The sequence below is a fragment of the Leucoraja erinacea genome, chromosome 21 (assembly GCF_028641065.1).
Source record: "Leucoraja erinacea ecotype New England chromosome 21, Leri_hhj_1, whole genome shotgun sequence".
NCBI lineage: Eukaryota > Metazoa > Chordata > Chondrichthyes > Rajiformes > Rajidae > Leucoraja > Leucoraja erinaceus.
This window is the reverse complement of record NC_073397.1, coordinates 22,150,556-22,177,696: the sequence shown is the minus strand read 5'-3', so window position 1 is coordinate 22,177,696 and position 27,141 is coordinate 22,150,556. Positions and strand designations below refer to the sequence as shown.

Here is a 27,141-nt window from a genome sequence, read left to right as displayed (position 1 = left end):
ACCTAGTCTGGGCAGGTGACTGTTCATTTACCTGATCTATTCCTCTCATGATTTTATGCACCTCTATAAGATCACCCCACATCCTACTGCATTTGAAGTAATAGAGTCCCAGCCTACCCAACTTCTCCCTTTAGTTAGTGAGTTCCCCCCCCCCCCATCCAGTTCCTTCCAAGCAACATCCACGACACCTCACACACCCTTCAACTCTTCAATGACTTTTATTTTTAGGTTCCCATTGTATCATCTTTACCATGGACGTCCACTCCCTTTGCATTTCCATTCCCCACCAGGAAGGTTTCAAGACCCTCCAGTTCTTTCTTGCACGGAGACCTAAACAATCTCCAATACAAATACTCTCCTCAGCCTGGCAGAACTTGTCCTCACCCTCAACAACATCTCTTTTGATTCATGTCAATTTCTCAATTTCTGCGGTATCTATTCCCAAGATAAGGCTTTGTATTCTTGGACATCTGAGATGTCGTATTTTGATAGTAAATGTGGTTTCCCCCCAGCTGTCATCGATGCATCCCTCACCCTCATCTCCTTTGTGTCCCGTAGTTCTACCCTCACACTCCTTCCGTAAATCCTTGGTTCACTCATCTCCTAACACTCATACCACTTCCTCTCTGGGTACTATCCCGTGCAATCTCAGGATATGTAATTCCTATCCCTATTCCTCCTCCCTAACCATCCAGGGATCCCAGCAGTCCTTCCAGGTGAGATAGAGGTTCATGTGCACCTCTTCTAACCTCAGCTACTGCATCTGGTGTTCCCAATGTGGCCTCTTGTACATTGGCGAGACCAAGAGTTGGCTCTGTGACCATTTCACCCAATGCACAGTACACCAGGTCCTACTAGATCTCCCAGTTGCAAATCATTTTAACCCCTCTTCCCATTCCCATATTTACCTTGCTGTCCCCCATTGCCAGAGTGAGGCCACATGCAATTCACAACTCTTCTATCCTCTTGTCTGACCACTCGAGAACCAGAGGACATAGATTTGAGGGGAAAGATTTAGTAGGAACCTGAGGGGAAACTCTTTTATAACTCATTTTAAATAAGTGGATAACAACATGGCAGATGGAGAAACATGTCAAGACGGAGAGTGTCATGTGTACTTACAATGGAACAAAGAAATTCTTACTTGCAGCAGCATAACAGGCCTGCAAACACAGTACATAGAGATAATATAACAAACAAGAAGCATCAATAAATTTAAAAGCCCAATATTAGTGCAAAAGCCCGAGATTCTTAGTGCAACCAAGAAAGTTATGGGCCTGTCCCATCTAGGCGATTTTTCAGGTGACTGACTGTAACGGCGACTGTCAGAGTGGAACACACACACACACACACACACACACACACACACACACACACACACACACACACACACACACACACACACACACACACACACACACACACACACACACACACACACACACACACACACACACACACACACACACACACACACACACACACACACACACACACACACACACACACACACACACACACACACACACACACACACACACACACTAGTTTATTAGTGTTTGGTAGTGTTCAAGATGGTTGTTGGGAAGAAGCTATGAAACTGGAAGTTACGTTTTTTTGACTCGTAAACCTTCTTCCCAATGGTACGAGCGAAATATGACCATGGCCTGGGTGGTGTGCTTCTTTGATGATGCCGGGTGCCTTTTGGGGCAGCTCCTCCTATAGATTCCTACGAAGATGGGGAAATTAGTACTCCTGATTGACTGGGTGGTGTCCACCACTTTTTGATATCACTTTCACTACAGGATCATATCATTCAGTGTGAAGGTCCTGCCCCAGTTAGACTTCCCAAAACATACCATTCACATTTATCTGAAGTAAACTCCATTAACCATTCCTCGGCCTACTTGCCCAGCTGTAGTTTTTGATCATCATCTTCACTGTCTATCATACCACTTACTGTAGTGTCATCTGCAAACTTACTAATCATGCCTTGTAAATTCTCCTCAAAATTGTTGACATAGATGACAAACAGCACCAGGCCTAGCACCAATTCCTGAGGCACAGCAATAATTGTAGGCCTCTAGTCCGAAAAACAACCTTCCACCACTATCCATTGCTTCCTATCATGACGCCAAATCTGTTTTGAGCTAGATCTCCCTAGAACTGATATGACCTAATCTTCCAGAACAGCTTGTCATGCCAAATGTCAAGATGAAGTTCATGTAAACCAGTCTTCCGGCAACTCACCCTTGTCTAACTATGATTCGTATGGTTACATGTGAGGCAAAATGTATCTGCAGAGGGCGGGGTGGGGGTGGGGGTGGGGGGGTGAAGGAATGGTTGTCAGTTTACATCGTGATCAAAATGGCGGTGATGATGACATTTATCTAAGGATTATATCTTCAATGCTGCGATCTGTTCTTATCAGTTTGCTGAGAGAGGTGGATCCATGCTGGTTTGTGATCAAACCTAATGCCTTTTTTGCAGACAGAGTTGAAACACTTGCTCGTGCACACTCAATGATCATTGCTCATCATTCTGGCTGCACACAGCATTCATATAAAACATGTAGCATGACATGGACAGATAAAGTGAAGAAGGTTGACTGAATATCTATTTATAAAAGGAGTATTAGAATCTGGGGACACTTTCAAGTATAAACAGTTTGAATACTCTGTGTGATATTCTGCGTTGAATTTAATAATACTTTGCTTCAAGGGCGGCACAGTGACTCAGCGATTGAGTTGCTGTCTTACAGTGCCAGAAATTAGACAGATTTATTTTCTTGGAAATGTTTACACTTTTTTGCTTTCCTTCATCACTGCCCGCTTCTTTCCATCATTTTTAAATGAAACCATCTACAGCAAGAAAATGCATATATTATCAATGAATCAGAGAAAGGGACTCTACCCAAAATGGCTATTGTCTATTGCCCTCCACAGATGTTTCCTAACCCGCTGAGTTCCTCCAACAGTTTCATTTTTGCACTGGATTCCAGCATTGCAGTCTTATGTGTCTCTAACAATGTGTATTCAACTTGTCAGAGTTACCTTTCTTTTGTTAGATTCTTAATTTGTGTCAATTTAGCTGCAGTGATGTTACATAGTCATAAAGTCATGCAGCACAGAAACTTGCCCAACTTGTCCAACAAGTCCCACCTGCCTGCATTTGGCCCATCTAAACCTTTCCTGTACCTGTCCAAATGCCTTTGAAATGTTTTTATAGTATTAGGTTCAACAATTCATTCCATATACCAATCACCCTCTGTCAAAAAGTTGCCCTTAAGGTTCCTATTAAATTTTTCCCTTCTGACCTTAAACCTATGTCCCCTGGTTCTTGATTCCCCTACTCTGATTAAAAGACTTTGTGTATTTACTCTATCTATTCCCCTCATGTTACTGCACACCTCTGTAAGATCACCCCTCAACCTCTTGCGATCCAAGGAATAACGTCCAAGCCTCTCCCTACAGCTCAAGTTCTGGCAACATTCTCGTAAATCTTCTCTGCACTCTCCCCAGCTTAACAACATTGTGTCCAAAACTTAACACAATTCTCCAAATTTGGCCTCTCCAACGTCTTATACAATCTTATCTCAGGTCCTCTGGAGAATTGCTGTCCGAGATCCTAGTCCCAATTAAATCTGACTTCACTACTAGCTCTAACGTCCTCTGGAGAATCCACAGCGGCTACCTCCTGGATCGCGGCCTTTCCTACCGGGAAACCGGGAGCTCCAGCAGCGGCGGGACAGCGTTGAAACATCACGGGGCTGGCGATGCCTTACCGGGGGTCGCCGTCTGGAGCCCGGAGTGCTGGACCTGCTGCATCAACATCCTAGAGCTGCGGTTTGCGGAGCTCCCAACGCGGGCGGCGCTGATGGACAGCGCGGGGTCCTGCGACTCTGCCCAGCTCGGCCTGTGGACCGGGAGCTGCAGACTCCGGCAGCGGGAGGCGGCTGATCAGGAGGTCCGGGCCGCTGAGGAGGAGGATGCTCACCGTCGGGGTTTGGCGTCGGCGTTCCCACCAGCCCGGCGTGAGGGCCTGAACATCGGGCCACCCGGGGCGGCGACTGCGGGTGCTCGGAAGGCCCCGTCCACGGATGAACACGGAGGGGAGGCTGGCTGGACAATGGTGCCGTCCTCACCTGGGTGCCATTTATGTTATGTTGTGTTGTGGACTTTCTGTGTTTGTGCTTTTTAAAAAATTTTAATTCAATTTCAATTTTATTTTTAATGTTTTATTATTTATTTATTAATTTATTGTTTTTTAATTGGGAATTCATTTTGTTGTCTCAAATGAGACAATGACAATAAATTTGAATACAATACAATACATACTAAAGTGCATTCCAAAATCCAACAAATATTGTGCAAAAAACCCATCCCAATGACACTTTTAGTTCTTATGCAAATCACCATTGTTCCATGTCTCCTAGTTTACGACTCCTTTGCCAATGAGAGAAATTATTCCCAATCTACTGTCAATTGCATTAATGGATTTAAATATTCATAGAAAATGGTAGAAGCAATCAATAATTCAGGCAACATCAGCAGGAAGAAAACAGAGTTGACGTTTTAGGTTGAAAACGTTTTGACTTTTCTGATGAAGGGTCTTCGACCTGAAATGTTTATTTTATGCCCCTTTCCGTAATGCTAAGTAGTGTTTCCAGTCAATTCTATTTTTATATATCAGATTTTCAGATTATTTTTTTTCTCACAATTAATGTGTTGACAGGAAGAATGCTGTTATCAAGACAACAGTTATCATGGGTAAATATTGTTATCGACAATTTGCAACTTCTGTTCCAGGGAGAATATTTCCAGCTTTTTCATTCTATCCAGATAACTAATATCTCTCAAGCCTGGAATTATTTTTGTGTATCCCTGCTGCACCTCCTTCAAAAGCTTTCACATTTTGTTTTAAAGTGTATCACCCCGTACTTTGGTTACTACTGTACTATGAGGTCTATCATGAATTCCTTGTTTTTGTGCACTATGCTTTATAATGCCCAGGATCTTGTATGCTTTAAAAAAATTATATTCACAACCTACCATATTACTTCAAAAATAAACTATGCGCATATACCCTCAGATATCTGTCTATCCCTTTTTTAAATTAGTTAGTTTTGGTTTTTTTCACGTGTACCGAGGTACAAGTAAAAGCTTTGTGGCATGCTAACCAGTCAGTGGAAAGAGTGCAATGATTATAATTGAGCCATCTACAGAGTACAGATACATGATAAAGGAACACATGAATAATGTTCAGTGCAAAATAAAGTCCAGTAAAGTCTGATCAAAGATAGTCCAAGGCTTTCCAATGAGGTAGATAGTAGCTCAGGGCTGCTCTCTAGTTGTTGGTCGGATGGTTCATGGTGCCTTCTGTTTATATTCTATCATCTCATTCTTCCTGCCAATACATTACACTTCACATTTCTCACCTGCTCCCTAAACCTGGACTAAGTCGCTGCATAAATAAATATGTTTGTGCAGCCTATCAACACGTCCTTGAAAATTATCATTATCCTCCTCTGGGTTTACCATGCCTCCATGCTTGTGTCATCTGCATATTTAGAAATCATGCCTTGCACACTCGGTGCTAATCATTATTAATTATTAGAGGAGAAAATAAAGTTGTTCTGGTACTGATTTAAGGGAATGCCATTGTGCCTCCTCCAGATGGAGCTACCACTCTCCATGAAATATTTATCCCGAAAAAAATCAGACCTCCACTTCCAGGAAACGTGGGTTTTCAAAATCATCAAATTTTTATTTGATGATTAATCATGAACCACGTGATTAGTTTTTGATGAATTGTGTCACGGGATTTCACAAATATATTTCCATGGGTCATTGCGTATGAGTCGCGTTCCCTTGTCTCGTGTCCCTGGATGTAAATGTCCTTTCTGAAACAAAGAAAAGAAAGACTTGCATTAATATAATACATTTTCTGTCCTTTGATTGTTCCAAAGGTTTTTGTAGACAAAGATTACTTTTGAAATATTAGGAACATAATACAAGGCATTTCCCATTTCCCCCCCATGCTCCACCTACTTTCTCATCCCTCTACAAACCAAAGATCTTATAGCGAAGCTATAGCTCTGCTATAAGATCTTTGCTACAAACTACCCAGTTTGTTCACCTTTCCCAGTTCACCTTCAAAAGCTGTAAAGCTCTGGTGGGAGGAGACTTAACAATGTCATGGACCTATTGTGATGTAATGTATGTGTAATGCTCCTAATGTAGGTTCTTGGTAAAGTGATTCCTTCACAAACAATAACAATCTAAACAAACATGGAAAAGTGTCATTTCTGAAGAGGACATTCTCTTTCTATTTTGGATATCCATTGTTAAAATCTTTAAATGGGACAATGTTCAAATCACCTTTGCTCAAGTAGAAATGTCCAAGGAAAATAAAACAGAATTGGAAAGGTGCTGGAAGGGATGTCGAATGTTTCGGATAAAATATTGTGAAAGAATATAAATTTCATTTTGTTGTTGGATCAAAGATAATTTCAAAGTAAAAAGAGAGTTAAGTGGTGAAAGTTGAAATGTTATAAATTCTCTTTTGTTAAAGCCTCATCTTTTTACAGAAATAGACACAAATATAAACTTATACCAGGCAAACAAAAATATGTCAAGTCAGTATTGCACATTGATGTTGTTTCCTTTCACTGGAGATATTGTGAAGGCTCCAGGAAACACTCTTCCAGGTTGTTAATCTAGTGCCAAACAATACAGGAAGCAAAATGTCAGTATAACATTAGATGGTTTTGTAATGGAGGGCTGCATGGAAACATTAGCACAGTTGTTTGCCAATGTTTATAAAAGTTTCCTAACAGACCATGGTCCAAAGACTGTGCACAATGCCAAAATGTTGCTTTCAGAATTGAAGCTGGGAACTTGGCTTAGGCTCAAGAGCTTTGTGACACAATTAAACATTTTAAAGGGCCACTGTCGTTAAGAGTTTCTGGCTTGTAATACCCCTTTTTAGCTTTGGCAACCTAATTGAAAGAATCAGTGATTCGAAACGCATCAGAAATCAGAACCCTGGCGGCTAGGTTTACAAATCCTCGGGGATTGTCCTGGAATCTCCAGGAATTAAATATTAATCTCCTGAGAACTGCTGTGATCAACAGGAAAAATAAAGGTCCACAGGAACGGGCTTGGAATTTGTAATGTGCATTGGCCCATGCCTGTTGGAACCAGGCCTGTTGGAGTTCACATGTGGAATACATATTTAAACCTAATTTTATGATTGCAATGGTGTGCTAGCACTATATACGTGCAACTCAATGTCTGAAGAGGCTAGCAGCAACTGGGCTGGATTGATATAATGGAATCCAGGCCAGCACCCCCCAAAGAGAATATGCATTGTGACTAATAGGCACATTTGGAAAAACTGCAGGAAGATATATAGAAAGCGCTGACTTTTTCTTATTAATTATGCTCTGGTGAGCGAGTTGGAGGAGGGATGCACTACCACAAGATGGGAGGAAATCATCAAGGCAAATCGTTAAGCATCAGTGGGAGTAGGTCAGAGGAAGTTTGTGTCAGGAGTCTAACCTGAGGGACCTTGTTCCAGCACCGAAAGAAGACAAAATACCATTGTACCGGTTGAACTTAGTAAACACATCCACATCCTCCTCATCATCAAACCCTTGCACACATTGTTCATAACATAACTCTTAACTTGCCTAACAACAATCTATTAAACAGGATTTGGAAAGTAACATTCCCTCACATTCTTAACTCCGACAATACCCCTAATTTCCTGCTATTCAGCCGTAGGAGAAATATTGCTAGTGTACACGTTAGCACAATTTTCCATCCCTTGTGCCTTTCAAGCCTTTCTTGACATCCTCTGAGGGAGGGCTATATGTATGTATGTACTTAATCTATGAACCAATGTTGTATAACATTAATACCTCCACTAATGTAAAGCACTTTGGTCAACGAAAGTTTTTTAAATGTGCTATAGAAATAAAAGTGACTTGACTTGACTTGAAGTGACTTGTGGGAGAAGATGCCACATAATCACAGATAAGGACAGAAGTGAGGGCTGGACACGGAAACCTGTATCACTCTTAGCCACATGCTCAACAATCAAAGCTGGGCCTTATATGAATGTTGGATTATAAGGGGGATCTGCATGTGGGAGTTGTAGTGTCAGATTTTTATATTGTTCAAGAGATTACTCCCTCTAGCCACTAAGAGGACTTCATGATTAAGGAGAATGTTGTTATATGCAGGTGAGCCTTCAGTCAAAGACATTCAGAGCTTCTTCACAGATAAATTTTCATAAGTCTTTTGATTAATAGATTCTTTATTGTACAGCCAAACCTCTTCTGACGTACACTATAATCTTCATCGAACTAGCTTATCGCTTTAAAGGTTAGAAAACTCCTCATGTCGCCGTTACACTTCGCATGATCAAAGGGCATGCCTTCCTCATGCTGGTCCAAAACTAAACTAAAAACTAAGCTTCTGCGCAAGAAACACGCCCTAGAATACATCATAAATCCCACCCACAATATAACGGGCAGTCTAAAATTTAAAGACACATGCCATAATTAATGACACACAAAACAAGTCAAATGGCCACTACAGGAGTCGTCAGACATGTTTGAACTGGAGGAAAGGTGAACTTTTGTGTCAGCTTCATAATGCATTGTTCTGCTGTAGGATTCTCCAATAAGAGCTCTGATGAGCAAGGCTACAGTAGAAGTGTACGCACGTTGCCCAATTTTCAAAGTTTTATATGCAATTTTATGTAGATTATGTAGGCTTTACAAGATAGATCCAGCTTTTACCGGACCTGCTTGCTCATAAACTACTTCAGAATGAGGTCATTAATCAATGTCAAAAATCCTGTATAATTTACCCCTTTCTGCAGCCTACAGTTTTGGGAATGATTATAGTACCATAACAACAAAAGAAGTAGGAATATGTTATTCAGCTCTGTGCTGCCTCTGCCATGAATTGAGAACATTACTGACCTATTACCTCAACGTTATGCACAATCTCTTAATTCTTTACACATCTGTCACTTCAACTCATTGAATCTGACGTTCATTCTGGGATGACGTGGTCAGAATTAAAACTAACTGCAATCTAATATTCAGCTGTGGCTTCATAGTGGTACTCTTGCTATTGAGTCGAAAGGTCATGAGTTCGGACCTTCAAGCACAGAATCTGGACTCAAAGTCCAAAAGTAGCTTGTCAGGAATTCTGTCTTTGAAATTAAGATTCTATTGTTTTCTTTAAAATGAAGCAACGGAATTAAAATTGATTATCTGCTTAATTTTCCATTCTGTTTGTAACATCTTACTGTGTGGAAATTAGCTGCTACACTTTTCTATATTGGAACACTTCTCCATATACTTTATTGGTTGTTAAGTATTTTGGAAGAGTCCTCTTTCTTCGGAAAAATTCAGTTTAGATGCAGTCACAGGGAGAATGTGCAAACTTCACACATACAGCACCCAAGTATCGAACCCAGGGTTGCGGCACTGTGAGGGAGCAGATGCACAAGCAGATGCACCAGTTGCACCCTTTGATGTCTCGGCTGAGAGGTGGCTCCCAAGATAAAGCTCCCGATAATCCAGTCTCGTCTTTATTGTCAGAATTCTGTGTGGTGCAATGGATTAGGTTGGTAGACAATATTGGTCTTAAGTGTGAGATCCTTCCTCTCTGGTACTTCATTGATCATGTTGACTATTTAGTCGAGCTGCGATACATTGATAATTCTTACATTTATTCATGCTCATATGTCTCCCCTTCCAACTTCATTCCACTCCCTAATTTACCACCACTGTGTACAATAGTGTGGGATTATAGAAGGATGCACGGGACTCTTGCACAATTGAATATATGGTGCATCCAGAGTGCTACCTTGGCTGATCACGATTTACCATAATTGTCTAAGTATATCCATTTTGAACAGGGATCTTTGCCTTGAGAACAAATTTTACAAAGGGATGAACTTTATTTGTCAAATCCAATCACCCTTCTTTCCCAGCAGGCTATATAACTGTGGCAGCAGCACACTTGCTTCTGAATGTGTACACAGATGGGCGGGTGGGGCAATGTGTGTGTTGATAGTGGTTGCACCCAAATCTGCTCTGCCAGATTATTGCTCAAGTCATGAAGATGAAAGTTTCCTGCACGTTATTTTAAATGAAATGTATAATTAGCTGCAGGTGCAAATGCACTGAAAATGTCAACCAAAGATGAGAGGTATCTGTTATAACAACAAAATATAGGGCATCCTCATGTCCTTTTTATTCATTACTAGACTGTGGGACCCATTGGGTTATGAATAGATAGATAATTTAATAGTTATATGACACTACAAACAGCAACGTGATTTTCCTTCTGTGCATCAGTATTGCAGCAGGTATGGGGATCTGCAATAATGAAATATTTAGTGATAAATCATTTGTAACTGCAGACACGATATGCAACAGTTGATTTTACAATAAAGTCTTGAAAATGGGAAAATCTGTCCCACATGCTACACGGAAATATAACGGGACAATGATGTTTATATAAGATATATTGGCATACTTAACAAATGTAATATATAAAAGATATGGATTGAAGCAGGCATTGACAAACCAGAACCAATGGCAACTCCACAGGGCATTTAAAAAAATACTTTGTTGAGGTATGGTCACCCATGATACTTTGGCCCAGCCCTTTTGCTCGTAGAAGGTGGAAATGTCGAGGAATGATTTCTTGAGCCATTTCAGGGCAAAATTAGTAGTCAACTGTATTTAGAACAGAAGTGAAATGCAGGCCAGACTTATTAGGATTAATTGAAAGGATGCTTGATGGTTGGGGATGACCTTAATGGGATGAAAGGCGTGTGTCCATGTGAAAGAAGGAACTGCAGATGCTGGTTTAAACCATAAATAGACACAAAAAGCTGGTGTAACTCAGTGGGACAGGCAGCACCTCTGGAGAGAAGGAATGAGTGACTTTCGGAAGAAGGGTCTCGACCCTTCCGAAACGCTGAGTTACTCCAGTTTTTTGTGTCTACGGCTTGTGTCCATGCTGTGTGAAGGTGACCAGCAGAGAATACACGGTATCTATTTCTCAAATGTTAATGAAACCATTGCATCTTTACAACAATTATACCTCTTCAAGGTCACTTTTAACCAATCTCAGAATGGGCAAAAAGGGAGGCCAAAGGGATAGCTTTACTTTCTGACATGCAGGAAGCTTAGACACTTGGGGATCTGGACACAAATCAACCCACTGTTTGAGATCTGTGGAATCACTTTCATTGCAACCAGGCAGTAAAATGGAAAGGATTTAAAGAAATTAAAAAGAAAGATCCATTGTTTAACTTTTCTACAAACTGTTGGCGTTCTGCCTGCACCAGGGGGTAGCCATTCACAGGCTCGTGTTAAAAGCTGACCTTCAGACAACAAAACTCAATTTGCACTGTTTGCCATCAGTACATTGGATTTAAAATTCCAAAGAAAATTTAATCAAGGAAGCCAACGATTTTGGGGCAGGTTTCCAAATGAGGATTAGCCCTTTGAATCCTATCGTGGAACACTGCAGCTCCACTGGCAAAGTGCAGTGCTACCCAGCACAAAGGAAAACTCAAAATGGCACCAACTAAATCAGGAAAAAATGTATCTACATAGGAGTTGCAACTACAATACAATACAATACAATACCATTTATTGTCATTTGAGCCTCAGTGAAACAGCCTCAGTGAGGCTCAAACGAAATTCCGTTTCCACAGCCATACAAACAAAGACAATTTCCTACAAACATACACACAATTTAATTCACACAAACATCCATCACAGTGAACCCACTGTGATGGAAGGCAAAGTCTTTTCTCTCCCCCGTTCTCCATTTCTCTCCTGATGTCCAAGCCCCAGGCGGGCGATGCTAAGTCCCACTGCCATTTTAGGCCGTGCCGGGCGATTTACGGCCCCGCTCCCGGTCTAAATGTCACAATGTTGGAGCCCCCGGCGGGCGCTGGAATGTCCCACGGCCATGAAGCCGTGCCGGGCGATGTACGTCCCCGCTCCAGGTCGTTCCAACCCCGTGACACGGGCTTCATGAACTATCTTCATGAACAAGCACAAAGTTCAATTCAGTAGGTTAATGGCCCCAAAGCAAAAGCGTCCACGTCGCGGGGCTGGAAACTGGAAATATTCTGTGCTAATTCTGCTACCACCATCATCTATTGCGACAAGTGATGGCTTCCACTGACTGTCGCTGGAACCAAGAGTCATTTTCAGGACGCACGATGACAGCAAGGTCAACAAGATGGACACGAAAAGAAGACAAAATAGGTTAATACCAGAACACTAAATACAATACAATACAATACTTTTTATTTGTCATTTGAACCTCACATGAGGTTCAAACGAAATTTGGTTTCTGCAGCCATACAAGAAAAGAACCAAGACACACACCAACACAATTTACACAAACATCCATCACAGTGAGTCTCCTCCTCACTGTGATGGAAGGCAAAGTCTTGTCTCTCCCCTGCTCTCCATTCCTCTCCCGAAGTCGAGGTCAAAGCCCCCGGCGGGCGCTAGCAAGTCCGCGGCTACTCAAAGCCACGCCGGGCGATGTAAGGCCCTGCCCCGGGTCTTGGTGTTGGAGCCCCCGGTGGGCGCTAGCAGTCCGCGGCAAATGAAAGCCGCGCCGGGCGTTGTAAGGCCCCGCTCCAGGTCACTCTCAACCTCGCAATTTGGGCGGGAGAAGTCGTCGTTGCTGGTGCCCCACAAAGCAGTCTGCCACCGGGGACCCGCGAGCTCCCGGTGTCACCATCCACCGGAGTCGGGTCGCAGCAGCGCGCCACCGCAGCTCTCCATGCTTCGAAGCTGGCCAGCTCCACGGAGGTAGGTCTGCAGCTCCGTGACTTGAGCCTCCAGGTCGTTCCGGTTGGAGGCCGCTCCACGGCGCTAGGCCCCAATGGCAACGGAGACCCAACAGGGAAAAGGTCGGGTCTCCATGCAGGGAAGAGATTTAAAAGTTTCCCCCACCCACCCCCCACCCCCCACATATACACATTTAAAAACCCGCTACAAACTAAACCCTCAACAGGACAAAAAAACAAAAAATACTCAGACAGACTGCAGAGACCGCTGCGACGTTGATCGCGCCGCCCAACTAGCCATGAGACGTCCATATTGATTACAGTCCCATAGTTTTGCGGTTAACACAGTGCACTCTGAAGTGCCTGTGGTCTCCATGCGACTGAACCATGGACAATTGATTCAAGAAGATTCACAACCATTTTCTCAGAATAACAAAGATGGCCAATAAGGTGTTCATGCTAAAAAAAAGACATATATACTTGTATAAAGAAAATGACCCTCAAATCTACATATTGTAGCAGTGCCTGCTGGCGCACGCAAATATCGAACCCGGCGTTCGGAAGCCGCGGTCACGTGACTCGGGAGGAGCTGCTGTCTTTGAGCAGTTTCGTTTTCGCGCAACAGTTGTTTTGCTCTCCACCGTTGTGATTAGACATGTATGCAGAGATCTGTTTGCTAAGGAGCGAGTGTTCAATAAAAAATGTTCCGAAAAGTTGGTCGTCGTTTCTGCATCCGCTAAAATATGTTTAAATATGTGGTTGTTTTAAGCATACAGCATGGAAACTGGCCATTCAGCCCAACTCGTCCATGCTGACCAAAATGCTTCATCTAAGCTAGTTCCATTTGCCTTGGTTTGGTCCTTCTCTAAACCTTTATTTTCTCTGTACCTGTCCAAATATTTTTAAAATGTTGATACTTGACCTGCCTCAGCTACTTCTTCTGCATGCTCGTTTCATATACCCATGACCCTCTGTGTGAAAATGTTACCCCTCAGGTTAGTCTTAAATCTTTTCCCTCTCATGTTAAAACCATATCCTCCAATTCATGATTCTCTTACCTTGGGGAAAAGTGCATTCACCAAATCTATTCTTCTTACGATTTTATACACCTCTATTAGATAATCTCGCAGCCTCCTGCGTTCAAAGGAATAAATCCTTCCATATTGTTTAGGTCCTAGAATTTTAGCAACATCCTCGTAAATCTTCTCAAGTACTCTTTCCAGCTTAATGGCATTTTTCCTATAGCAGGGTGACAAAAATTACACACAATACTTCAAGTGCAGCCTCACCAACGTACAGTTGTAATGTAACGTCCCAATATTAATACTTAATTACCTGACAGATGAAGACCAACATGCCAAAGCCTTCATCACCACCTTATCTACCTGTGATATACAGGGAATGATGTACTTGTGCTCCTAGATCCCTCTTCTCTACAGGATACCCTAGGGCCCTAAGATTCATTAGATAGTCTGCCTTGGTTAAACTTCCCAAAAGATCAAGAGCCTGCTGTGATTCTTGATAAGCATCTTCATTATATATGATACAACCTATTTTAAGGTCATAAGGAATAGGAGTAGAATTAGGCCATTCTGCCAATTAAATAGATTCCTGCCTTCTCCCCTTTACCTCTGACACTTGTACTAATCAAAAATCTATCTATCTCTGCCTTAAAAAATATCCACTGACATAGCTTCCACAGCCTTCTGTGGCAAAGAATTCCACAGATTCACTACACTCTGATGAAATAAATTTCTCCTGATCTCCTTCCAAAAAAAATGGACGTCCTTTAATTTTGAGGCTATGACCTCTAGTCCTGGATTCTTCCACTAGTGGAAACATCCTCGCCACATCCACTCTGTCCAACACTTTCACTATTCTGTGTGTTTCAATTAGATCCCCCCCTCGTTCTTCTAAACTGCAGCGAGTACAGGCCCAGTGCTGACAAACACTCATCATAGGTTCTACTCATTCCCGGGATCATTTTTGTAAACTTCCTCTGGACCCTCTCCAGAACCAGCATATCCTTCCTCAGATATGATGCCCACAATATTCCAAATGCAGCGTTACCAGCACCTTTTAGAGCCTCAACATTACATCCCTGTTTTTGTATACAAGTCCTCTTGAAATAAATGCTAGCATTGAGTTTGCTTTCTTTTGATGTCTTCTGCAAAGTGATTATTCTACCCTTGTACATTCGCATTGCAATCGTTTATTATATATGTCAGACTGCAATGGACCTGGTGCTGATCCTTGAGCCACACCACCAGTCCATCCATAAAATAACTTCCCACTACCAACTTCTGCTTCCTACCATGAAGTCAGTTATGTATCCGGTTAGTTAGCTGTTCCTATGGACTACATCTGTGGCCCTGCCCTCATCAACCTTTTTGGTTATTTCTTTAAACTCAATCAAATTCGTGAAACGGGATCTCCCATCCAAAATCATGCTGACTATCCCAAATCAACCCATGTCTTTCCAAATGGATGCATATCTCTCTCAGAATCTTCTCCATAACTTGCCCACCACAGATGTTAAGTTTATTTATCTACAGTTTCGAGGTTTTTCTTTGTAGCCTAGCAAAGAATTCATATTGAAAATGCCACAAAAGTATTTGTGGGATGATTTAAAATTAATTTTCTACTCTACAATTCATGATTCTACATCAGTTGAATTTCAAATAACTTTCATTGATGCTAAGGTGACAAGTTCAAGTGAGTTTATTGTCATGTGTCCCTGATAGGACAATGAAATTCTTGCTTTGCTTCAGCACACAGAACATAGTAGGCATTTACTACAAAACAGATCAATGTGTCCATATACTAGAATATAAATATATACACACATGAATAAATAAAATGATAAAGTGCAAATAACAGATAATTGGTTATTAATAATCAAAGTTTTGTCCGAGCCAGGTTTAATAGTCTGATGGCTGTGGGGAAGTAGCTATTCCTGAACCTGGTTGTTGCAATCTTCAGGCTCCTGTACCTTCTACTTGAAGGTAGCAGGGAGATGAGTGTGTGGCCAGGATGGTGTGGGTCTTTGATGATACTGCCAGCCTTTTTGAGGCAGCGACTGCGATAAATCCCCTTGATGGAAGGAAGGTCAGAGCCGATGATGGACTGGGCAGTGTTTACAACTTTTTGTAGTCTTTTCCTTTCCAGGGCGCTCAAGTTGCCAAACCAAGCCACGATGCAACCGGTCAGCATGCTCTCTACTGTGCACCTGTAGAAGTTAGAGAGAGTCCTCCTTGACAAACCGACTCTCCGTAATCTTCTCAGAAAGTAGAGGCGCTGATGAGCTTTCTTGATAATTGCATTAGTGTTCTCGGACCAGGAAAGATCTTCAGAGATGTGCACGCCCAGGAATTTGAAGCCCTTGACCCATTCAACCATATATATCACCACCGGCGTTAGTGCCACTGGTCGATAGTCATTGAGGCACGTCACCTTACTCTTCTTGGGCACTGGTATAATTGATGCCCTTTTAAAGCAGGTGAGGACAACCAGGCAAAGGTAAACTGAATAGACAAGGTAATCATTTATGTGAGATTTGAATGGGACATGGAAAAAGTGGCTAATTTATCAGCGTATGAAAGAAAGTGCAACAGATATCTATCTGTTTATACTTACATTTACATACAAAGTTCAGGAGTAACACAGCAGGTTAGGCAGCATTTGTGGATGAAATGGATTGGCGACGTTTCGGTTTGGAAAACATCGTCTGTCCATTCCTTCCATTCCCTCCAAAGATGCTGCCTGACCTGTGGAGTTACTCCAGTTCTGTGATTATTTTTGTAAACCAGTATCTACAGTTTCTTGTGTCTATATGTCTATATTTATTGTAATTGCTGTAAATCTAATATTTTCTAGTTTAGAGATACAGCATGAACACAGGCCTATCGGCCCACTGATTCCTCACTGACCTTCGATCACCCGTTCAGTCTACTTCTATCGATTTCCTACTAGGGACAATTTATCGAGGTCAATTAACCTACAAACATCATCTTTAGGAACCGGAGCACCCAACAGAAACCTGCGGGTCAATTAAGACAGCACCTAAGGTCAACGCACCTGATCATCAGTTCTTTACATTGCGGAAGGAACCCTTGCGCCATTTTGCCCAATTTAGAGAGTTAAAATGATCATAAAAACATAGAGAACATGAAAACTAGGTGCAGGAGTAGGCCAGCACCCTTCGGTCAGGATCATGGAACCTCAAGCACAGTATCCCGTACCTGCCTTCTCTCCATACCCCTGATCCCCTTAGCAGCAGTTCTACCTGCTGTGCCTCACCCCTTGCGCAGAGAGTTGCAGAGATTCCTACACTTGTAGAAAAAAGTTAAAGATGATCAGAGAATATAAGAATTATTTAACTTGGATGATAAAGTGATTTAAATATTTATACTCCAAATTTCAGTCATGAGGCAACATGTGTAAAACCTCTCACTGATTTTTGAGGGTGATTGAGTGGACACTGGTTTAAAATACTTCTTTCAGTGATGTCATGTCTAGACAGTGATGAATCACAGCTATTAATGTCATTTTCTCAAATGTCATTTTTGATCAAGCAAATGCCATCAATGGGTAGACATTTTTCAGGTGTTTGTATTTTAAATGTTCATTGAAGAAATTTTTTTTTAGGCATTGTTAAAGTAGGATTAATTCTGTAAATCATGGTTAAGGTTGACCAACGAATTTAGTGCGATTCTATTATTGTGCAAAAATTTTCACTATGCTGAATGTGCAACAAAATCTATCATGGGGGCTCCCCTGACAACTCGTACAAAAACTAGCTTTAATTCCTGGTCTCTTTTGTGTTAGTTGATCACCGCTACACCAGGTCAGTTTTATTGACCCAGAGAGAGAAAGGACAAGAAAATTAGCCATGCTGACATTGAAAGCAAATTGTTTGTCATCCTGGACTAGAACATGCCTGATGGGCCGAAGGGACAAAAAAAAATCAGTGAAATCTCAGTGAAAGGCACTTTTTGTGGACTTTTTCTGGCCTGGCACTGGCCTTTTGGGCCAAAATGCTCCTCCTGGGATAATACGACCATTTTGGGCAAAAGAGACTGGTTTCTGGGCTAATAGGGGCCTTGTGGACCAAAATAAGTGGTTTCAGTTAGGCCAAAGGTGTGCTGGCAGTTCACTCACTCACTCACGGCTGGTGGGCTGGCAGTTCATTCACTCACAGCTGGTGAGCTGGCAGTTGATTGACTCACGGTTGGTTGGGCTGGCAGTTGATTGACTCACGGGTATTCCTTGAAATTCCATTTCAAGCAGAGTGCAGGCCACCAAATGCAATTTCATGCCATTTCAAGCAGAGTGCAGGCCATCAAATTCAAAATGCAATTTCATACAATTTCAAGCAGAGCGCAGGGCACCAAATTCAAATGCAATTTCATACCATTTCAAGCAGAGTGCAGGCTACCAGATGCAATTTTATACTATTTCAAGCAGAGTGCAAGCCACCAAATGCAAATTCATGCCATTTCAAGCAGAGTGCAGGCCACCAAATTCAAATGCAATGCAGTCGGGTTCGTACCCAGGTCTCCGGTGCTGCAAACGCTGTAAGGTAGGAATTCTATCACTGCGTCACCAAATGGAAGTCCTCTTTAGGCCCTTTAAGCCCAGATTTTAGTCAGTGCATGAATGTGTTGACAGGTCCACTAAAGTGACGTAACTATAGTTGGGACAAAAGTGAGCCGATGCTCACTCCCAATACACTTACATATGAGCACAAAGTTTGCGATTGAGACTCCTATCCAGGGTACACTGGTTGAAATACAGTATACTATTAATCACATAACACAGGATTAGCTCCCTGAATTAGCAGGAATCCAATTTCTAGCACTTGCTTCCCCCTACAGCAATATGACCAAGTTGCAGTATGTGGGATTAAAACTGTGTGTGTGATTGATGCTCCTGTGTACGAAAAAATAGAACTTTGACCAGAAGAATGATTCTTCACTAGAAACAACCAAAACTAGCCTTTGCAATAAACATACACCTTTCAACTTGTAAAATCATCAGTTCAATGCTTCAGTTCTTGTTTAGGAGATGCCTGTTGCTAGAACAATGCAAAATATTCTTCCTCACATCCATGTTACACTTCCTATATAAGTATCTGTTTCAGAAACATAGAAAATAGGTGCAGGAGTAGGCCATTCGGCCCTTTGAGCCAGCGCAACCATTCAATATGATCATGGTTGATCATCCAAAATCAGTACCTCGTTCCGGCTTTTTCCCCATATCAGTGATTCTCTCAGCCCGCAGAGCTAAATCTAACACTCGCTCGAAAACATCCAGTGAATTTACCTCAACTGCATTCGGTTGCAGAGAGTTCCACAGATTCACAACTCTCTGGGTGAAAAAGTTTTTCCTCATCTCAGTCCGAAATGGCCTATCCCTTATTATTAAACTGTGATCCCTGGTTCTGGTCTCCCCCAACATCGGGAACATTTTTCCTGCATCTACCCTGTCCAATCCTCGAAGAATTTTATATGCTTCTATAAGATCCCCTCTCATCCTTCTAAATAATTTAACATAGTAGTTGGCCTCTTAATGTTTAAAGAATAAAGCAGGAACGCGATGCTAGTAGTTTCCAAGAAAAATGACAATCTAGCGGTGAATTTATTGTCCAGATTATTCATGTCTCTGTTGAAAAAAACCCTTGGGCTTGCTCATTGGTTTTCTCAACAAGTTCATGCTAGTCATTTTTAGTGGTTAGAACTGCAGTGGAGGTGGAGGTGAAGTAGGTTGGGACAATTATATTGTGATGAAAAAATATGTTCAACTTACATCCTGCAAAAGGTTGGAAATGAACATTGGATGTCTTCATATTTAGAAGCAACCTGACAATGCAAAAAAAAAGATAATGGCCATGTGTTAAATGGTGCGGGGATAGACCTGAGAAGGTTAATAAGGTATTGGGCCAGTGTGTCGGCATAAATGAGATATCTGCTTCAATTCGTCAAATCTCAACGAATCTTAAAAAAATGCAATGACCTGTGAAAATGGGGTATTTGAACAGATTAATGAAATCCCACAGTCGATATATGCAAACAAGGTCGGAAAAGAAGAGCAAACGTGGCTTTAACCGTGTGCCATTCCCAGGGTCCAAGTCTGTGGGCTTTGCTCCTTTTTTTGTCACAGCTAGAGAAAGCTAAACCACAGTCCTTTTCCCTGGCTTTAATCACTTTAATAAAAAGCCTGTATGCTCTTTTATCAGACTGATATCTTATAAATTCAATACCAGGCAACAGCTTTCTTTCCAACCTGTCTCATATGCACATTAAAACACAGCCTCTCTTTATCCTGCCCATCAGTGTTGACATTTCTGCTACAGTTTCCATGGACAAGGTCAGAGTTCATAAAAACACTGAGGATATGCCAAAAAGGAGACATAAAGACTCTTTTTTTGTCGATAAATCTGTGTAAAGGTTATTTATTGCAGAGTAAATGTTGTTTAGACTTTAGTTTCTGGCATGGGGAGGATTATAAATGAATGGAGCTAGTTTAAGCTGATTTTTGAAAGTCTTTGCATGGGAACGCTATCCTCCCCATCTGCACATTAGTAATGCCCTTGTGTGTCATGTTTTTTTTCTCAGCAGTACATGCTAATACATTGTCACACAATCTGTAGGCAGTCACAGCTAGCAGGAGTGATTACTGGGGAACTTGATGGTTTATAATGGCTGTTTACTGCATTAATACTTACTGCTTAAAGAGGCTACATCCATTTTTAACCCTGCATCCAGCCCATGCAAATAGGAAGGCTGGAGATTCTCTTTGTGCAAGTATCCACCGTTTTGAAAACTATTTGATGGACATACAGTATAAATTCACGACATTGCAACCCACATTTAGTTTTGCCTCTCTTCTGCACAGATTGCCTGTTGCCTGGAATTTGATTTTACCGGTTCATTTACAGTTACTCATATTAGTGTTATTAGACAGGTGCTCCAGCATGAAAGTACCACACAAACTCCTATTTCACCTGATATCCACAATTGTTAGCAAGATTCACTGAGTAGAATTAGCAGTGAGAAAGTTCTTTCTTATGTCCACAGGATACCCAAAGCTGCTTGACAGTGTAAGCCTGTAATTAAATGGATAGCGGTGTCAAAATTAGCTCCTTGAGTAAAGTGATTGTTTCATAGACATAGTGCATTGAACAGTACAGCACAGGCACAAGCTTTGACTCACTCTGTCTGTCCTGACCACAATCCCAATCTACCTAATCTCATATGACGGCACATGGTCCATATCCCTCTATTCCCAGCCTGTTCTTGTGTCTATTAAAATGCCTCTTTACGTTGCTATTGTATCTGCTTCCACCACCTTCTCTGGTAGCATATGACAGGTCTCTATCATTCTCTGTATATAAAAACCCCCCTGCCTCACACATCTCCTTTAACCCTTTTCCTGCTCACATTAAATCTAGCCATTCAATATTTGCCATTTACATCCTGGGTGAAAGATTCTGACTGTATACCCTATATATGCTTCCCATGATATTACTTACATCTACCAGGTCTCTCTCAGCCCTTGACACTCCAGAGAAAGCAATCCAGTAACCTATTCAATGTATTATCCTATATTGCAATTGGATTTGAGACTGAGAGTATACCTCACTGAAATTATATAGAGACCTGGGGAGACCACACCAGAAAGATATTATGGAGAAGGTCTTGCCAGCCAGTCTAAGTTATGACTGTGATAGAAGGAGTGCAACAAGATTCATTGGATCAATTCTTGGGATGGATAGTTTCCTATGAGGAAACATTAAACAGCAAAGACTGATACAGTCAACAGTTTAGGAGTGATCACATTGAAATGATACAAACTTCTTCTGCACTTAACAGGCTAATAACAGAAATAATATTTTAAAACCTGTGGTAGTTTGAACCAGGTGTAACTGTCTCAAAATAATGGGTGGGTCATTCAGTGCTGAGAAGAGAAAAAAAAACAGAGGATAATCAGTCTTTCCAATTCTCCACCAAAGGGGTCTGTGGAGGTTCATTCACTGAGTCTATTCAAGGCAGAGAGAGCAATAGAATTTTGAATATTAAGGGAATCGAGGGTTATGGTGAAGTAGAGATAAAATCTCAGCCACTGACTTGCTGAGTGGCAGAGCAGAAAGAACATGCCTTAATCGTATTTTGTATTTGATGCATTGGCCATTTTTGAATAATTGTGAGGATGTTCAGGCTGTCGGAGAGGCGTCTGAAGCTTTATTGCGTCGCTCAGTGAGTGAAGGTCCGGTGGGTCCAGTGCTTGAAATTGTTGGCAGTTAAGTGGTGGGTGTGTGGTGCTGGTGGTAAATGGTCCAGTTGGAGAAATGAAGCTGTGTTCAGTGAATTCACTGAACATCCAGTGGCACTGAATTTAGATCTTCTGGTACTGAATCCCATGTCTTGTCACTTTCTACAGCTTCAGAGGCCTCCACATCTTCTTCATCAAGCCTTCTAATCAGACAGTGGACACCTTTGGAGCTTGATACCTTATGTTTTGATAATCTTCCCAATGTTTCCAGGCTGGCACAATGCTGCAGCTAGCAGAGCTATTGCTTCACAGCTCCAGTGACCCAGGTTACATCGCAGTACTGTCAGGATGGAGTTTGCACACCTAGCAAGTAATCACATGGGTTTCCCCCAGGTGCATGTTCAGCGGTAGATTAATTAGCCACTGTAAATTGCTCCCAGTGTGTAGGCAAGAGGAGGGGTTGATGAAAATGTGGGAAGATTAAAATAGGATTGGTTTCAAATGGTTGGCATGGACTCCGTCAGCAAATGTCCTGTTTCTGAGCTCTGAGACTCAGCTGAAATTCCAGAACATCTGAGAGATCCTTTGGGAGCCAGCATGCAGTTTTCTCTATAAGAGTTACATGTTGGCTTAAAGTAACATGAACAAAATCTAAAGGGTGTTAGTGATTCATAGCCTCATGCTGAGCTGTGCCAGACACTGAACACCAGGGCTAACACTCAGCGCTTGCACTTAGTAGTGACCAAAATGAGATGAATTGCCTATATAGATGGATCGCCATGATCCTTGTGCCCATTTTTAGTGTAATCTAATTTAGTTCTGGGGATCTCATTTCTATTTTCTGAACTCTCCTAATTTGACTGAATCTCACACATCTCAACACCTCTGTAGCAGTACTGAAATGAGGAGAAATACCTTGGACTTTCTTTGTATCCATGTGTATGTAGCCCTCTGTAACGCTGAAATTCCTCTGTACACATATGATCAATCTCTGTCTGCGAAGAACATTGGGAGAGGTTAAGGCCAAATGACCCCTTGTGTTAATCCTTTACTTCAACACCTTCCTGCCTCTAATCAGGTCCAGGAATTTGTTTGCAAAGTTCCAAAAAGTGCTATTGCAGTTACAAATTGCTTCAGTCAGTGGAGGGCCATTTTGCTACTGTTTTTGGGTGTCGAACGTCTGATAGGAAATTCATCCCTTAACTTCTGAGCAGGAATTTTGTTTTCACCGGTGCATTTCTTCGGCACAGAACTCTTCCAAGCACCATTCATCCCTTGATGACTAAGGCGAGGCAGCACCAACAGCCTGCTGCAACTGGTGGCAGTTCATTTTCATTTTGTACTGCAAGGGTTGGCGGCCTGTGTTAGTGAGCTTTGTACATCGTATTGTGCTGTTATGATTGCATGGCTGTCAATATTTGGAACCTGCGTGGGTTGCAGATGTGCTGGGTATGTATAGTGCATTCAGAAAGTATTCAGACCTCTTCACTTCTCCAACATTTTGTTACATTACAGCCTTATTCTGAAATGGATTAAATTCTTTTTTTTTAATCATCAATCTACACACAATACCCCATAATAAAAAATGGAAAACAGGTGTTTAGAAATTTTTGCAAAGTAATTTAAAGGAAATAACTGACATATCATATTTACACAAGTATTCAGACCCTTTACTCAGTACTTTGTTGAGGCACCTTTGGCAGCGATTACAGCCTCAAGTCTTCTTGGGTATGATGCTACAAGCTTAGCACATCTTTATTTGGGTAATTTCTCCCATTCTTCTCTGTAGATCCTCCCAAGCTCTGTCAGGTTGGGTGGGGAGCGTCGATGCACAGCTATTTTCAGGTCCTTCCAGAGATGTTCAAACGGGTTCAAATCCGGGCTCTGGCTGGGCCACTCATACTTTGCTCTGTTCATATTTCCCCTCGATCCTGACTAATCTCACGGTTCCTACCGCTGGAAAACATCCCCACAGCATGATGCTGCCACCACCATGCTTTACCGTAGGTATGGTATTGGTGCCTGGTTTCCTCCAGACTTGATGCTTGGCATTCAGGCCAAATAGATCAAACCTGGTTTCATCAGATCAGAGAATTTTGTTTCTCAAGCCTTTTGATAAACTCCAAGCGGGCTTTCATGTGCCTTTTACTGAAGAGAGGCTTCCGTCTGGCCACTCTACCATAAAGGCCTGATTAGTAGAGTGCTGCAAATATAGTTGGCCTGATGAAAGGTCCTCCCATCTCCACAGAGGAACTCTGGAGCTCTGTCAGAGTGACCATCGGGTTCTTGGTCACCTCCCTGACCAAGACCCTTCTCCCCTAATTACTCAGTTTGGCCCGGCGACCAGCTCTATGAAGAGTCCTGGTGGTTCCAAAGTTCTTCCATTTAATAATGACGGAGGCCACTGTGCTCTTCGGGATCTGCAATGCTGCAGAAATTGTTTTATACCCTTCCCCAGATCTGTGTCTCGACACAATCCTGTCTCGGAGGCCTACGGACAATTCCTTTGTCTTCATGGCTTGGGTTTTGCTCTGACATGCACTGTCAACTTTGGGACCTTATATAGACAGGTGTGTCCCTTTCCAAATCATGTCCAATCAATTTAATTTACCACTGGTGGAGTCCAATCAAGTTGTAAAAACATCTCAAAGATAATCATTGGAAACAGGATGAATCTAAGCTCAATTTTGAGTGTCATAGCAAAGGATCTGAATACTTATGTAAATGTGATATTTCAGTTGTTTCTTTTTTAATAACTTTGCAAAAACTTCTAAACACCTGTTTTTGCTTCTTCATTCTGGGGTACTGTGTGTAGATTGATGAGTAAAAAAATAATTTAATCCATTTTAAAATAAGGCTGTAACGTAACAAATGTGGAAAACGTGAAGGGGTCTGAATACTTTCTGAATGCACTGTACAAGGTGTGTTGGAGAAAATGAATGTTTGATTGAAGTTCTGAGTGATGGAGCTACTTGGATTATGAATGGTGGCCCAGTTTGCAATCAATGTGTGAGCCCAGCAGTGTCGTTTTTGGGTTGTGGCAACTGAAGATGGTTTTAGTGACCGTCGTCAGGCTTCTGAGGCCATTCATCTTTTTGCAGCACCTCATCTGTGTCTGGGGCACATGACTTTTGGCATTCAACTTTTTCAGCTCCCTGCTCCCTCGTCCTTATCAGCTTGTGCTGGGGAGTATTCTGTGGGTAAAAAAACCTCCTCTGCTGCCGTAGCTGAGACATCTTCTTCTCTCCCTCTTGTATTGTCTTCTGCAAAGCTGCAATCATTGACACATCATCTATATACTGCCAACCCATAGCCGTTCTCAATGCCATCCTCAATGTTCCATCTCTGTTTTGTGCAGTGATGGGTCAGGAGACCTTTACTCAAGGAGACTTTGAGAACATCCTCGTTGTTCCCCACTGATCATTAAGAGTCAAGTTTACTGTCATATGCACAAGTACGGTGATGTATAGGTACAATGAAATCGTGCAGTAGCCTCACAGGCACATAGGCTCAGGCAAATATAAATTATACAGATTACACACAATTCTTCAAGTTAATGAAAATAAAATAAAGACTGCAAAAATACAGGACATTAGTGCAAACCACAATTATAAAAAACAAGTCATGGTGGAAAAAGAAGTGGTACATAGTGTGTTGTCAAGATTGGATTAGGTTTGGTTTGAGAACCAGATAGTTGTAGGAAAGTAGCTGATCCTGAACCTGGTGGTACATGGCTTCTAAGGAGAGGGCATAGTCTGGATAATGGGGATCCTTGATGATAGATGTTGCATTATTTAGAATGTACCTTGTATAAACTACAGCTGTGAAGGACCAGACTGTCCACCACTTGTGTTCCTGTACATTGCAACAAGTCAGGATATTTTTACAGTGTTTCTTCTACCTTTAAAAGTCAGTTAGTGCATTGGGTGACATGACAAATCTTTTAAGCTTCGAAGAGGCACTGGCACAGCTTCTTATTAATTACACCAATGTGTTGGGTGCAGGAATTTAAAGGGACTATTCTCCCCACCACCTATCCAGTACCAGTGGGTGGTCACTCCTCATGTCTTTCCGAAATCAATAATTTTAATAATCAACACTGCAGGTACACACAAATGCTGGAGAAACTCAGCGGGTGCAACAGCATCTATGGAGCGAAGGAAATAGGCAACGTTTCGGGCCGAAACCCTTCTTACTAATCAACACTGCAGTTAGTGTTCGCTGGATGCTCAGATGAATAATGAACTTCACAAATTTGCCTCGGGATCAAACCGGTGCAAGTCAATAACACTCTTCACTGCTGCTATGCAATGCGGCATCATGCAATGGACAGCAACTGGCCTATTGTGCTTGGTGGGCGGGATGTTCAACCGCTCAATCCCCACCGCACAGTCCGATCTGTACTCCGGGAGAATCAGTCCGATAATGTTTGTAAAAACGCACCTTTAGTTATTTGTTGTGACAATATTACTTACATTTGGTGTATATAATCTGCCTACCTCATTATTGCGAAGAACAACAAAACAAGTTTGGAAAAGTCGGTACAATTTTCAGCGACAACATTGAAGAACAGGGTTAAACGGCGAATTGGGGGACAACAGGTATTTGAATATGCAGAAGAGATCAGTGAAATGCAAATACCAGCCAGATTACAACGTTAACACTGATTAAAACCTGCTCGGCGCAGATGTGCTCATCAATTGGGCTTCCGAAACACGGAATCATGAGAGCTTTCCGTTCACACAATCCGAATGTGTGTAATATCGTAATTATCTGTTACACTTATACACAAACACTCAACACTAAGCTTACCAATGAAGATAGATTCTGTTTTTAGCCGAGCATTAGAAGCAGCAGCTTATACCAGTGTTTGCGACTTAGAGCCACATCAACAAATCTACTTAACATTTCAACAAACTAAATGCTGCTTTCATTGAAACGGGCTTTTGTGGTTACAGAAATAATCCACAGTGGTGGATATCGTGTCAGATATTTTGTTTCTCTCCAAATCAT

The 27,141-nt window shown here is 41.9% G+C and overlaps 1 long non-coding RNA gene across 1 annotated transcript; it reads right to left on the bottom strand.

The window, feature by feature from the left end:
* Window positions 1-4,346: 4,346 nt before the first annotated feature.
* Window positions 4,347-26,848, bottom strand: LOC129707393 (uncharacterized). The gene is made up of 3 exons (XR_008725174.1): window positions 26,628-26,848; window positions 20,861-20,962; window positions 4,347-5,902 (listed from the first exon to the last, which is right to left on the bottom strand). It is a non-coding gene; the product is annotated as an uncharacterized LOC129707393 (long non-coding RNA).
* Between the last annotated feature and the right edge of the window lie 293 nt (window positions 26,849-27,141).